This window comes from Neocloeon triangulifer, unplaced genomic scaffold (assembly GCF_031216515.1).
Source record: "Neocloeon triangulifer isolate White Clay Creek 2 clone unplaced genomic scaffold, ASM3121651v1 ptg000002l, whole genome shotgun sequence".
NCBI lineage: Eukaryota > Metazoa > Arthropoda > Insecta > Ephemeroptera > Baetidae > Neocloeon > Neocloeon triangulifer.
In genome coordinates this window covers 9,292,294-9,306,166 of record NW_026775545.1, presented here as the reverse complement: position 1 = coordinate 9,306,166, position 13,873 = coordinate 9,292,294, and the positions used below count along the sequence as shown (strand labels likewise).

Genomic DNA, 13,873 nt, shown 5'->3' with positions numbered 1-13,873 from the left:
ATAAACCCATGGCAGTGTAACACACAAATTATGATTTACTATTTACCTCCAAATTGAGCAAGTATATGAATAGAACCAGTATTTATTATTCAAATTGCACAAAATAAAGCTTTCTGAATTTGTATTCAATGAGCATATTTTTGCAGAGATACAATTATATTATACTTTATACTGATAAAAAAATTCAGAAACCAATTATACAGAAATTAATAAAAATAATAAATTAAAATAAAGTAATTGACTTTAATATCCAAATATTATTTAATTCAAATTTCTAAATGAAAATATTGAAACATTCATTGCTAAATTTGTATTTGAAATTTTGTTTAGTGACATCATTGTCAATAAAGCTGAATATTATTAGCCCTAATTGTGAAGTTATTCTCACATGTACCGCCTGCTGGTATTCGGCGCCCAGTTTGTCAAGCGTGTTCCGAGCACGTAGCCTGGCGATGCGTCAGAGTCCAATTAAAATCAATTAAATTTTTCAGTCTGCAGGCTGGTGCTCATCGGCGCATCAACAGCTTAATAGGGACGAACGCGCCGCCGCTCTTGGATAATTTATTTTTGTGCACCGACTGCTGCGTTTCCCTCTCTCATAGCGAGAATATAATTTCTGCAAGGTATATTCGGAGGGTTCTGGCCCAGGGTGACATGCTCAACTGGCACCACTCCAGCTCTCAACGCGAGACCAAGAAACTCTTTGTGAAACAACGTTGCCAAAACGACGATTATTTGGTCTGGCCTTTGTGGAGGAAAAAACTCGTCCGTTTTCTGACTCACACGCCAAGGGAAAAAATTCAGCCCTGCTCTTGTGCAGATTAGAAAAAATCGCACACTGCGAAGGAAGAGCTGGAAGAAAAAATGGCGTGAGGGAAAAAGAAAGAATATAGATTTGATCAACGGACGCTTTTGCACAGCGTGCAGGAAAAAGAACCTCTGACAGAAAAGTTTTGACGCAACGAAAAAGAGGCAAAATTATTTTTTCAAGACAATGGTTTAACAATTTCTTTTCTAATACTAAATATAAATATTTGTTTTTATACATTTAAACAAAGGCGTCCAGCTTTGGAACACAAGAAAAGAACAGAGTATTATTTTATCTGGATAAACAAAACAATTGATCTTTCTCCTGTGGCCGAAAATAACCGTCCTAGCCCACGGTCTGAATATAACACAAAGCCCACCGCGCCAACTCAAAAAGTGCTGAGTCTCTCCAGCAGCCATTTTTCATCCACAGTCTGATGAGCGCGATTAAAATAAGCATTCAAGAAAAGCAGAGACGAAAAAAATCCAATCCCGGCAGCAGCAGCGTCGTTTGAAATAATTAAAAGCAAAAGTGTTGGTAATTACGGAGAAAGGGTGTGTGTGTTCAAGTGCGGAGACAAGTGATGAGTCTCTCTTTCTCTAATTTAAAATAATTTGCGTGGATGATTTATGCAGGCGGCTGATTAAGCAGGAACACGTTTCCCTACTCCCGTGTCAAAATGATACAAAGCCTTTGGGGAAATAATTGTCCAAGACATGCACATGCTAGTGGAGTTGGATGCTCTCTCTCTTTGTGAAAATGTAACGCCGGAGAGTAGAACTCACGCCGGGAATAATATCAAATTTATTCCTGATGCGCATACAAAATGAGCCCCGTATATTCATTCCAGCTGCCAGGCGACCGAGAGCAGGCAGGGAGAGCTCTCGTCGAACCAGCAGCACCTAGCCAGTTAATGACTTTTGCATCACCCAGAGCTAATTTGCATCTAGATTTGCATTTTTACCATTTTCCTTGCATTCAGTGTAATATTCGTCCAATTCAAACTTCTACCGATCGGAATTTATTTTATCACAAGTGAATATTATTTGCTTTTGACAATTTAATCTATTATATCTGTGTTTTAAAAATATAAGCCCATAGGATCAAATTAAGTAATTATTTCATTCTAAGCACAGACCAAAGACAAAAAAAAGTTATTTTTAAATATTTAGAGTTGTACTAGCATGGCCTCAAGTATTTATTTTTAAATAATTAAAATTTAGAACAAAAAAGTGTGCATTTTTTCCACCTAAGGGAATTTTGTGTTTCTATGTGCAATTTATAGATCATTACAACAAGTTTTGTTAAATAACACTGATTTTGTTAAAAAAATTATGATAAATATTAAACAAGTAAATAAAAAAATAATAAATTGTATTTTATTATTACAAAAATAATATGTCTTTTAATAATATAAAAATAAGTTTAGTCCAACTCCCCTGACTGGATTTCACCATCTTAATCCTATTTGAAAATCTCGCCCCTTTTGCAGCATGTCATCGACCTGACCAAAAGTTTTGCTGTTTTCGAAATGAATTTGTAATGAATTGAGCGGTGCACAGAAAGTTTTGGGGGGTTGGATTAAGCGTACGGAGCAGCACTTTTGCAGATTAGATAAGGTGGCTCTTTCTATATCTGCGTGTGTGTGGCTGCAAAAGTGCCACCCTGCAGACCGAACTCAACTCGGCGTGGCACTTTTGTTTTTCAGCCCCCTGCGCGCCCGCGGCAGCGGTGGCGTCGCCGGAGTTTGAAAACGCCGTGAATATTTCTGCATGTCAAGTTTTGTTCAGGATACCATGATTTATGTGCTTTCGTTGCTGTGTGACATTTTCTCCGCTCGCTCTCGCGGGAGAGCGGTCGGGTGGGTGACAGCGTTGTGCGTGGATTAGTTGGGGTGTTTTGGCGGAGTGGATGGAAAGTTTGCAAGAAGAAGAAGAAGTTGAAGTAATAATAATGCAAGCCAGCCGGCAGCCAGCCGGGGGATGATTCAGGCGGGCGGGCGAGTGACGTCACAATAAGGGAGAGAGTGACAGAGATAAACGGCCCGGCATTACTGATTGGCTCAGCCCAGAGAAGAAGCAGCGAAGAAATCGATCAGCATCACCGAAAACACCGCGAGCTGGCTCAAAAGAGCGGCTCTTCGTCTCTCTCCAAACACGGCTTCAAGGAATTTAGTTTCAAACACAAACGAAAATAAAAGGAATTTCTTCAGAATCCTGGTTAGTGATTATTTTTTATTTTAATTTTAAAAATAATTTAAATTTTAGCTTCTTTTTAATAATAAATTTTTTTAATTAATTCAGCAGCTCCTGTATGGCAACCCCTTTCAACCCGCTCGTCAGATGTGCCCAAAAAATTGCCTACCAAACAGGGGCTATGGAGCTGATTGGGGTAGAGATGTTCTTTTTTTTTATTATTTTATTTTTATTTTTTTCTAAAATCTGATCTTTTAAAATAATCATCACAAGCGAAATATATTTTTGAAATTATCGATTTTGCTAACGGCAATTCAGTCTATAAAGCAGAAAATCTGTTTGTTTGTCTGTGACGTAAACAGGGTGCACGAGTGTTTTGACGGGGTGTTTTATGACTGGGATTGCAGTAAAACAGTTTCACCTTGGGCATGGTCATGGTTTTTATGGTTATATCAGTGACACCCAACAAAGACATAAAACTTTCACATTCGGTTTCTTTATTGCCGCGGCTCCTGCTTCATTATTATCTCCTCTGCCATCGACCTCCGCTGCACAGATGTGCTTCTCCTTAACGCCACTTGCACTCCCTCTTTCATGTGCGGCCCTGAACTAACGCTTTCAGTTAGAAGTATTCCATTTAAATTATTTTAAATTAACTGCAAAAACTAATTTTATTAAAATGAAACAATATTTGAAAAAAAAAAATTCTCTATACTCTTTATTCTGATAGAAATATTGTTTCCTACCACTTATTGTTGTTGAATGGAACAAATAAACGCTAGAAGTTTAAAAAAAAAAAGTTTTTTCTTGGTTTCTATTCCGCTTATCTTATCTCAAAACAATGTTTGTTCGTAAAAAAAAAAACATGGCGCAGTGTTTTACGTCAAATTTGATATCTCTGCTTTTTAAACAATTAAGATGTCTGAAATGAAAAATACTGTCCTCATTTTTATTTTTCATTCGTCTGTCGCTGATAAGATTATGCAAAAATTCGAGCAAACTTTATGTGTCTGTTGTAAAAAATTCATTACACCAAATTCCAGACCGTGGCTTGGGGGCGGCATGCTTACTTCCTGTGCACGGGTTATCAGCTCGAAAGATATTTACACGAAATGGTGGTTGTACTTCGCTTTGTCAAGGTGCTCGCATGCACAATATGCGTGCTGACAAAATTGAAGAAGTTGGCCATATTTTAACGCCCGGCCATGGCAACGGCGCGAGAGTTTACCGCGCGCGCGAGACTAGAAAGAACATTTTGTTATATTTGCTCCTGACACGCCAGACTCGAAATAGCCGCCGCCGCCACCACCGCATACATGCGTGTAATAAATAATTGCGGCCTGTGTGAAATGGTGACAGCTTTTCTCATTCCCACGACATAATTCGTGTGCTTATCAAACAGCAATTTGTGCCTCCATTATTATTCAAATGCACGGCGGCCGTGCATCGAAAATATAATTGTGTAATTTTATTCTCTCTGCGGTGTTATTCCTCCCGGCAATTAGCACCGCTGGAAATTGTTATTTGGGAGCTGCCACTGAATTATATATTTTGGCTGGTAGATTAAATAGTGCGCTGTTTTGTGTATTTTAGACCGTTTAGGTGTAATTACGGTGTTTCGGTATGCGGAAAGGTGATGATTACGCCTCCATATGCTAAATTGCTTCTCGAGTCTCACACTAGAGAAATTTCTTAATTTATGCACTTCGGTGCATGTTAAATAAGTAAAGCCGTTCTTAAATTAATTAAAACGGTATATATCTCTCTCACCGCATGCAGGTTAGAGTAATTAAAGAAATTTACTAATTAAAATATAGATTTACAAGCAAGTTATTTTCCATTAGGCGGATTTTGGTATGTTCGCTGAAAAGCGTCGAGACTTTTCAGCAGCGATGTAAAATGAGCCAGCGGGGAAAATTTATATGGCTGAAAGCGGCAGCCAGCAGCCATGGGGGAGATTTATCTGTGGGATGTGATTTGTGTGTTGCCTTCTGTCGTTGAGAGCACAAACTAACGGCCGGCCGCAACACGGAAAATTCGGGAACTAAAAGGACATCTCTCGGATGCTGAATATGGAGAGGCGCGAGTAGATTAAATAGAATTCGTCTACATTTTTCCAGGATTCATGTCAAGAAGAAAGCATAATTGGAAAGATATTGCCTTGCGGAAAACCAATAAGCTTAATTTGCAATTAGATTAAAAGCAAAGTAAAATTTTGTGGATCATCAATTTACCCTTTGCACTGTGCTCGTAAGGTTATTCATTTATTCATTAAATCAAATTCATATTATTGAGTTTTGTATTAAATAATTAATAGGCAATATAAGACAATGAGTTAACTCCTCATCATTTTAATTCCTTATGGTATTTTCTATTACATGACTTTGGACTACAGTTACAAATATTATTTGTTTGATGTCTAATTTTTTTTAAATAAATAAACAATTTGACGTATTTCAAAACAATAATTAAAATCTCTGAGATAAAATAATACATTTATAATCATAAAAATTTACTTAATTATCAAAAATTTTTATGAATTAAAAATTTTTAATTTATATATTTTTAAATATAGAAAAATTTTGAGCATAAATAAATTTTATATTTCTTCTATTGTTGTAAATTAAAGCTAACTGCAATCGATTTTGTAATGTTATTGTTAAGTTTGAGTTATAATCGGAGCTGCATAATAAATACTGAAAATTGCTAGTTGGCAATGTCCACCGCATGCATGGAGTGTGAACGCTCGACCTTTAAACTTTTGCCCTTGTGACACCAACACTGGACGAGAAAAGAATATCGTCTCGGCCCCAGAGCTGCCACCGTTTTCTGTTCGACGCTCTTGTACTTCTCCAGGCCGGTAGCCGAGCAGTATTGTTTGCCTTTATAAATAAATAAATATATATACACAGCATATATGTATGTGTGCATGTGAGGATATAAGTAAGTGAAATTCAATAGAGGTTCTCTCGTGATGTTTTCTTTCTCATCCTGTGTGAGAGAAAATCGCCGGCAGTCACAACGAGCTATGTATGTAATTCTGCTCGGTACATTCAGTAAAGCGCCGAGATTTAATTAAACTTTAGCTTGAGAGGAATTATCCTCTCAACAACAATTACGGTTTGTTCTCGCGATTATTATAAATACGCAGGAATTTTATTCTCAGCCAAGAATTTTTCAATTGAAAAAAAATACACTCACCAGAGAAGATGTCGCATTTTAAATATGGAAACGACAGGGTGTGTTAATCAAGGAGATGCGCTTGTTCTTTTTTTCATGTTTTGCTTTCAGGGTCTGTGTTTTCTTCGATTGCATGCAAATGAGTATGCAAAGATGACTCACCTGGAACAAAATGGAAAAAAATTAATTATAAAAATACTATTAAAATTTGCTGAGCACAAAGTTTAGCCAGATATTTAAATTTGTATTTAATCTTTTCGGCCACCATTGTGTGCTCATTTGTACGCCGGATAATTTTGAAACACTCCTCTGCTGCGTGCAGGCGAATAAAAAAACAAGAAAGGCATGAAACGCGCGGTGTTTTTCATTTGCTCTCGACCATGATTGCGCTGAGAGCGCGCAATAGACCCTGAGGAAATCATAAATCAAGCCCTGGCAGCATATTATTAAAGTAGCTGCAGACCAATTTGGTTTTACATTATGTTCCTCTCGCTCTATTATACACACTCGAGTGCCTCTTTTTCTCTATTAATTCTGCCATATCAAACCAAGAGAGGGGTGCGCATCCCACTATGGGCTCCTCTTCTTTGTACCTAGAGGGCGAGAGCCCAACAAGTGTCAGAGAAGTGACGAGCGTTTATAAATTTAAAAATAATATTCCTTTCGGACGCCATCGAAGAGGAAAATGGCTCGTCGTCGTGTGTGGCTGCTCGTTTCAGATTCCAGACTCTCTCTCTCTCTCTCGCGGGTTATCTGCTTGATTTATTCGCCTAAATTAATTACGTCGCGCGGACTCTTAATGTGAGACTCTAAATATTGTAATTACTAGTGATTATTATTTGCAAATCACCCGGTGGGAAAGAGGCATGCTATACATCATCCGACGGCAAGTTGGGGGAAATTCTCCATGCCGGGAAACGTGAAGACAAGTCTGCCAAATTTACATTTTTTGAATGGAGTCACAAGCTGGCCCACCATTGAAACAAACAATTTACAAGTCATATTAATTTACGTGGTCATATTAAAATTGATTAGCTTGAAAAAATTTAAATTTATAAATTCAGTTTTTTTTACCAATTTAATTTGCTGAATTTAAAAGTATACCATGATATGATTATTGGTGCATTTAAATACATTTTCAGTCATATTAATGTACTGAGGAACCATTATTTTTTTGCTTTTTTAATTTTTTGTTTCAAGTTTAATGTTGATATTTTTTTTTTAAATTTTCAAATACGATTTAAGATCCCTTTCTTTTGCTCTACATAAATAGTAGCCAAACCTTTAAGTAACATTTGCAGTCAGTTATGGTCCTTCGTCGCAATAAAACACAAATTAATTACCCTTCCTGCCCTTGCGATGAACGACGTAGAACTCTGAATCAACGCAAACAGTTAGCTAATCATATGCAAATGTATTCATGATCGGTCTAGAATCGGAATATATACATTCAGAAAGACCAACTTTACAATATATTATTCGTGGCGCAAGAATAACAGGCGCGCAGAAAAAGAGATAATTCCGAATGCATTTGAATAAATAGATCAGTGGTGCTCGTATATAAGTCGAGTGTGTGTGCATTTGTGCCGGCCAGCGTGTGTGTTTTTGTATTTTCTCTGTATTTATCATGCACATGTATTTGCAGCGATATGCATCTAATCTGATATGCAATTCACGTGTGTTTAGCCGCTCGGGTTACACGTTATACCAGCAGCAACAGCACCACGGTCGCACTTATTACACACAGATGGATTTATTTAATTCAAACGCGTATCACTCGCATTTGCTCAGAGCTGTAAATTTTTAAGTATACAACAATACACGTGTCTAATCCTTTGTCAGCTGAAGGTTTTTTTAAAATGGTTTTTGAACATGTGCCAGCATTTAAATTTTTCAAAATACAGTTCGATGTGTCATTTAATTCAATATAATTGTTTAATTAAAATGTTTGATGCTTTTCATTTTGCATTAATTAATCATTATGCCATACATAGAGGAACAGATGCTCAACTGTTAACATTTTTTTTAATTACAACGATAATTAGTACACATGGAAATATGAATGCTCCACTACACAATTGGCTGATCAAACCAGTAAAAACATTTGTATAATAAATGGAGTGATCTCATAACTATAAAAAAATTAGTATTTAGTTGCAAATTGTGTTTATTGATTAATTTACCACCGGGCATTCTCTGCCCAAATACATCATCGATACATACAAAATTCAGTATTTATGACTCGATTTTTTATTTAACTTTATAGAATGTGCAATTGTCCTGTTCATACACATTATAATATGTTATAATAGTTTATTTGATTAAAATTTTACGTAAAACTACAAAAAGGTTTAAAATATTATTTTAAAGTATGTCGATGTGTAATAATATATAAAATTATTGTGTTAACTAAATTTTGCATTTCTTCTTAATGTTTTAATATTATAAAAATCTTGGCGTTGTCTAATTAATTTCCTTTCTATATTTTGTCGACCTCTGCCCTCTTCTCGCTCTTCGGCCTGTCACCTCGATCTCCGCAGATAAAATTGACATGCGCCAAGCGTGTGTACTTGATATAAATAAATATAATGGAACAATTTCTTATATACCCGTCTGGCACCCATCCACTGTGTCTCCGATCGCCTCAGCAGGCCAATTAAATCCTCCGCACCGGTGTAACGTGACTGGATATAGAAAACATAACACCTCGTTTATTAAAATAAAACGCCTACGCGGCGATGAATATGAATAACAAATAGCTCGACCGCGTTTATCATTCTGATTGAAAAATAAAAAGATATAAAATAGACTACAAAGGACCGCCGTCTCTCAGTTTGGCACGTTGATTCTAACGTATCTCCATTCAGGAGCAACTTCAGCTGCAACACGCAAGCTGCCGTGAATGTGGACGAGATAAAATTTAGAAAGTAATTAAAAAGAAGTCGACCTCAATCGCAATGCAGCACGTTTTGAATGGAAAAAAGATCGAGCGACTTGTCCCTCAATAGACCGACGCGACCAGTCTCTGGTAATCTAATTAAGCATCTCGCCTCTCGCGGAATTACGGTCATCTCTAATTAGCGGCGGCTCAATTAGCAGCACTTTGCGTGCCTAATGAACATTTTCACCTCCTTCGCTAGTGAGCCGAAACGAAATCTTCCTTCCAAAATTAGAAACTGAGAGGATCGATATTAAAGAAAGAGAGTCGTGCCAAGAAAGATGGTTCGAGTTTAATTAAAATTTTTAATTGAGTTGCGAAAATCTTGCGGAGACGGGGAAAAACAGCTACGCGGATATTGATGATGGATCGTACAGCCATGCATTTATGTATTACACGCTGCTGTTCAAATTAATAGGAGATCTCAACGAGCGATTTTATAAATTGCGAAAGGAGAGCGTGTGTTGGTCGAAGCACCATATCGCAGGACGAGCACACACTTGTTGATGCGGCAGACTCGAGACTTGAACGATGGCGTCGGATATTTATATTTTCTTTCTATACTCTGCCATTAAATCAATTTGTTTACTTGATTGAGTGATGTGTAATTGCGCCTAATAACTAATAAACGATCCTCTCAATGAATAATACAATGTTTATAGTCGGCCGCAGGTCGCGTGCTCTGTGCAATATAATGAGTTTGATACTTTATGAGCAATTAGATAAGGCTTTCATTGCTGCCAGGGGCGTGTAATTACAGTTGTTGCCAATGAAAGCTAATCGGATGGTGAACTATTTACATACATGATCTATGCACTTAATTTGAACAGACCAGTACGGCCAATGATAAAAAGCATTCTTTTTATGCTTAGTTTGTGAAAGAGTTCATGTAATTTTTCAGATTTCCTTAATTCTCTTCTCTTTCAAGGTAAAATCTATTTTACAATAAAAATTGCAATTCCCTAAACTTGAAATTTTTAAAATCTGGTGAAAAAGGTGATTTCAAAGTAATAAAAAAAAAAAACGGGCAAGGAATTGCAAAGAATAAGAAGATTTTGATGCCCAAAATTCTGCTATTGATGCTACTGACTGAGATAAAGTTTATCGATTTATATATAGTTTATAAAATTCATTGTATATTTTGTTTATAAAATTCCCAGTTGAAAAAAGATATACCAGAGGGTTTATCTATTTTTGTATTGATTTTAATTTTGTAAATCCAATAAAACAATATTTTGAATCATACTTAAATTTTTTTTAAATTTGTTTGCCAATGGAGCTTAAAGATACTTTTAAAATAATGAGAGAGCAATGGCCGCTAAAAGCAGGTGGGAAACTGACATGACTGACGTGGAAGAAATTGCATGCTCGCATATTGGAGTAGCCTGAAGAGACTCCACCTCTGCTATTAATCAAAAGCGTGCAAATGACTTGGCCCACCAAACTCTTTCTCCCGAGCACCGCTCGCTCTCCAAACCATTTCCTACTGCTTATTTTTGTTGTAAAATTCCACCAAAGTGTTACACAAATATGCATTAATTATATGTGCACATAAAATATTCAAAACAAGCCACTGACATTTCCATTTGTCAGCTTTTATTATTTCACAACGGATTTATTGGATCGATCCACTGACTGCTGCTGCTGCTGCGTAAGCACAAGAGCCCGCACGGTCACATCAAAACACAACCTTTTTCAAGCAAATATATGCGGGTCTTTTCCAGCTGCGCGCGACAAGAGGAAAGCAGCGGGTAACAAACGCATAGGAGAGAGAGAAATTACATAGCTGACAATTGGTTATGCGCTGGGCTTAAAAATTTTAACACGCTTCCCAAAGTGAGTTGCTAGACACACAAACACTTAATTAGACCTCGTGTTGAGTGCTTATTGTAGGAAGTCAAAAGCCATGAAAATTTTATGAGTTTATATTTGGCATTAAAAGCTTATCATATAAAAATTAGCGTAAAATTGTTTTAAATAGTAAAAAGTTACATAAAATTAAATCTTATATGAAGAATGTCTCAAACTGCTTTAAAAGATTTTTAAATAAAAAAGATCCTATGGTCTAAAAATTAATTTATTTTGTTGGCTATATAAATGACAGTGGTTTAGATTTTGTGCTGTGTTATTTAGTACAATCGCAATTTGTTCCTAATTTGCTGAGCGAATGTAAGTCCGGCATAGTCATGTGGAGTCTCGGAGACGCACAAATTGAAAAATTACTCGCCACCTGCGTGAATTCCACGTCCAGTTAATAAATAATTCCACGCGGATTGTAATTACCATAAGAAAATTACATAAATTATCCAGGCACCATACGAGAAACAAAATAGCTTGCTTGAGATAAAATATCTAAACGCATTTAAGAGAGAAGAAGTATGCCGTTTTTCGGCGTTCGCGCCGCAAAAACTTGTTATTTCTCCACACATGTCCCCGCGCCGTGCACTTCCTCAAAAAACGGCAGAAATGTACTTTGCCTCTCGCGGCACGGGGACCGGTTTTCCACACATAAAAATGCCGTGGTGGCAGCGCACGGTTCGTTTCCTTTACGTATAATAAAGTGGAATGTTAACAGATGTCCCCCTTGATGATGGACATTAATTTTTTCGCCTCTTTTATAGCAAAAATAAAATACCAAAGAGAGAGAAGTGAGATGGTCCCTCTCTCGAAATGTATCCGTGCATGCCACCGGTGGAGAATTTTGAATTATTGCGTAGACCTTTTATCGCCCATTGTTAGAATTTGCACCTGCCCTGTTATTTGCTCGAGACCCAGACTGGCTTTTTACGAGAACCAAGGCGCACAGTCAAAGCACGTGTGCAGGAATTTATGTGTTTAATTGAATTTTAATTGCTCTCAGAATTAACAACCATTAAATACTTGGCCTCTTAAGTGACATAAAAATAAAATTGTTTATTGCTTTAAAATGTTTCATTATTTCTGAAAAGATAAATTTAGTTGAAGAAATATGTAGTACCTAACTTTTTCAGAATTTTATGAAAAAAAATTTCAAACAATTAGAATATGGGAAATAAGAGCAGCACAACAACAGCATTGGTCTTAACATTAAAAACGCCACACTTAAAAGCTCCTTCGAGGCCGCCCCAATTGCTTGCTTTTATTCATCATACTTTTAAAACTTAAAACTGCAAAATTAAAAAAAAAAAAATAGATATGTATTTTTACTATTTAAATCCAATCTATTTCAATAAACTGGTTTATACAAATTTTTCTTTTTGGAAAAATATTGCATTTTTTCTTTAAAAAAAAAAAAAAACTAAGGAAAACATTAGTAATAAAATTTATATTCTCATAATTGCATCAATAGGAAGCAATTTGTTTCCATCATCGTTGTTTGCTGGAAAAATTAACAATCGGGTCACGTGTAGCAAAATATTGAGCGTTCGAACGTCGGGGGAAGCTGCTCGCGAGCACGCAGCCGATTATATTCAATGGCCTGGCACCGAATTTGCTAATCAGATGAGAGTATAAAAATCCGTTACGATTCATATGCAACGCGGACACGATGCTGCTCGGAGGAGAATAAAATTGTAATATTCTTCATTGTTTTCGTGCGCGGCCGCAGCATATTGCTGCTGAGTGAGTCGAGTGTGTGCGCGATAAAATGCGGTCCACGTCCCTCCAGCGAATACACGGATAGCATCTTAACAATGCGTGTCTGTGTCACTTGTTCCCACAATATTACAACCTTGGCGCGCGACTGCATTTCACATTATTTCGCTTTGTACGTCCGTCCGTACGCGCCACGCTGCAGCAACGGGTATAATTGCACTCCGCGCGCATGTAATAATTACGCGGCCATATAATGTGATTATGGCAGCAAAGCGGGCGGCGACTGCTTTTTTGCGCACGGTAAGACCTTATTGCATTACGAGGAGAGCAGAGATGAAATTAAAAATTTATATTAAACATATTACAAGGTTTAAAAATTATAAATAAAGGGCACAGGCCGACAAGACTTTGTCTTGGCCTGACCCTAAGAAAAAAAAATAGTTTATTTAATAATTTAAACTTTCATTTCTTCAAAGAAATATTATAGATTAATGTTGTTAATTTTTAAATTTGTATTTTTATATTGTGTATTGTTTTATAAACATCAAATTTATTATTATAATATACTCATTCTAGCTTTCTTATAAAAGATAAAATTCTGAAATTGAATTGCGATCAAAAATTTTTTATATTACTTGAGGTAGTGGAGCACACACAATGATTATGCTATAAATTTTACACAATACCTCCTTTATCTTGATGGCCTCATGGGTAGGGGTGTTTCATTTTTTAATCTTCATAACAATATTTTAGTGAAATAATGTTACATTTTAAGAAGTTACCAGGTCGATTCTGTTTAATAAATGCGTATGATGTAACAATAATTAATAAATAAATAAGAAATTTCAAACATTTTTTGTTCTCTATATCAAAAATTTTAATTTCTGTCGCATAAACCATGGTTTGCACTGTAAATTTGCTGAAAATAAAAACCATAAATTATAAAAATTATAAAATTTTATAATTCTCAGTAAAATTTAATTAAACTAAAACTTTTGCGCGGTTTCAAAGCCCATCTCAATTATGCATTCCGTTTTGAGAAAAGCCTCAAGACACTCAATGTTTTCCTATATCTATTGATTTTGGTCCCTCTTGTTACTCTGCTGACCTTCAGCCCAGGCAGGGATAATACATGCATACCTTCCTGTGTTCTTTTCTTACAGTGCGCGCCCGTGTTTT

General features: G+C 36.3%; 1 protein-coding gene across 11 annotated transcripts in view; it reads right to left on the bottom strand.

Annotated features, from left to right (window-relative positions):
- Window positions 1-13,873, bottom strand: part of LOC132205142 (homeotic protein antennapedia-like) — a 110,565-nt gene that overhangs the window by 53,493 nt on the left and 43,199 nt on the right. For 6 of the 11 annotated variants that reach the window (XM_059634040.1, XM_059634041.1, XM_059634038.1 and 3 more), the window contains one exon: window positions 6,205-6,345. The exons of the other annotated variants lie outside the window; for them this stretch is intronic. The gene's annotated coding sequence lies outside the window, so the exon portion shown is untranslated. The remainder of the gene's footprint in view (window positions 1-6,204; window positions 6,346-13,873) is intronic. 11 annotated transcript variants of the gene reach the window in all.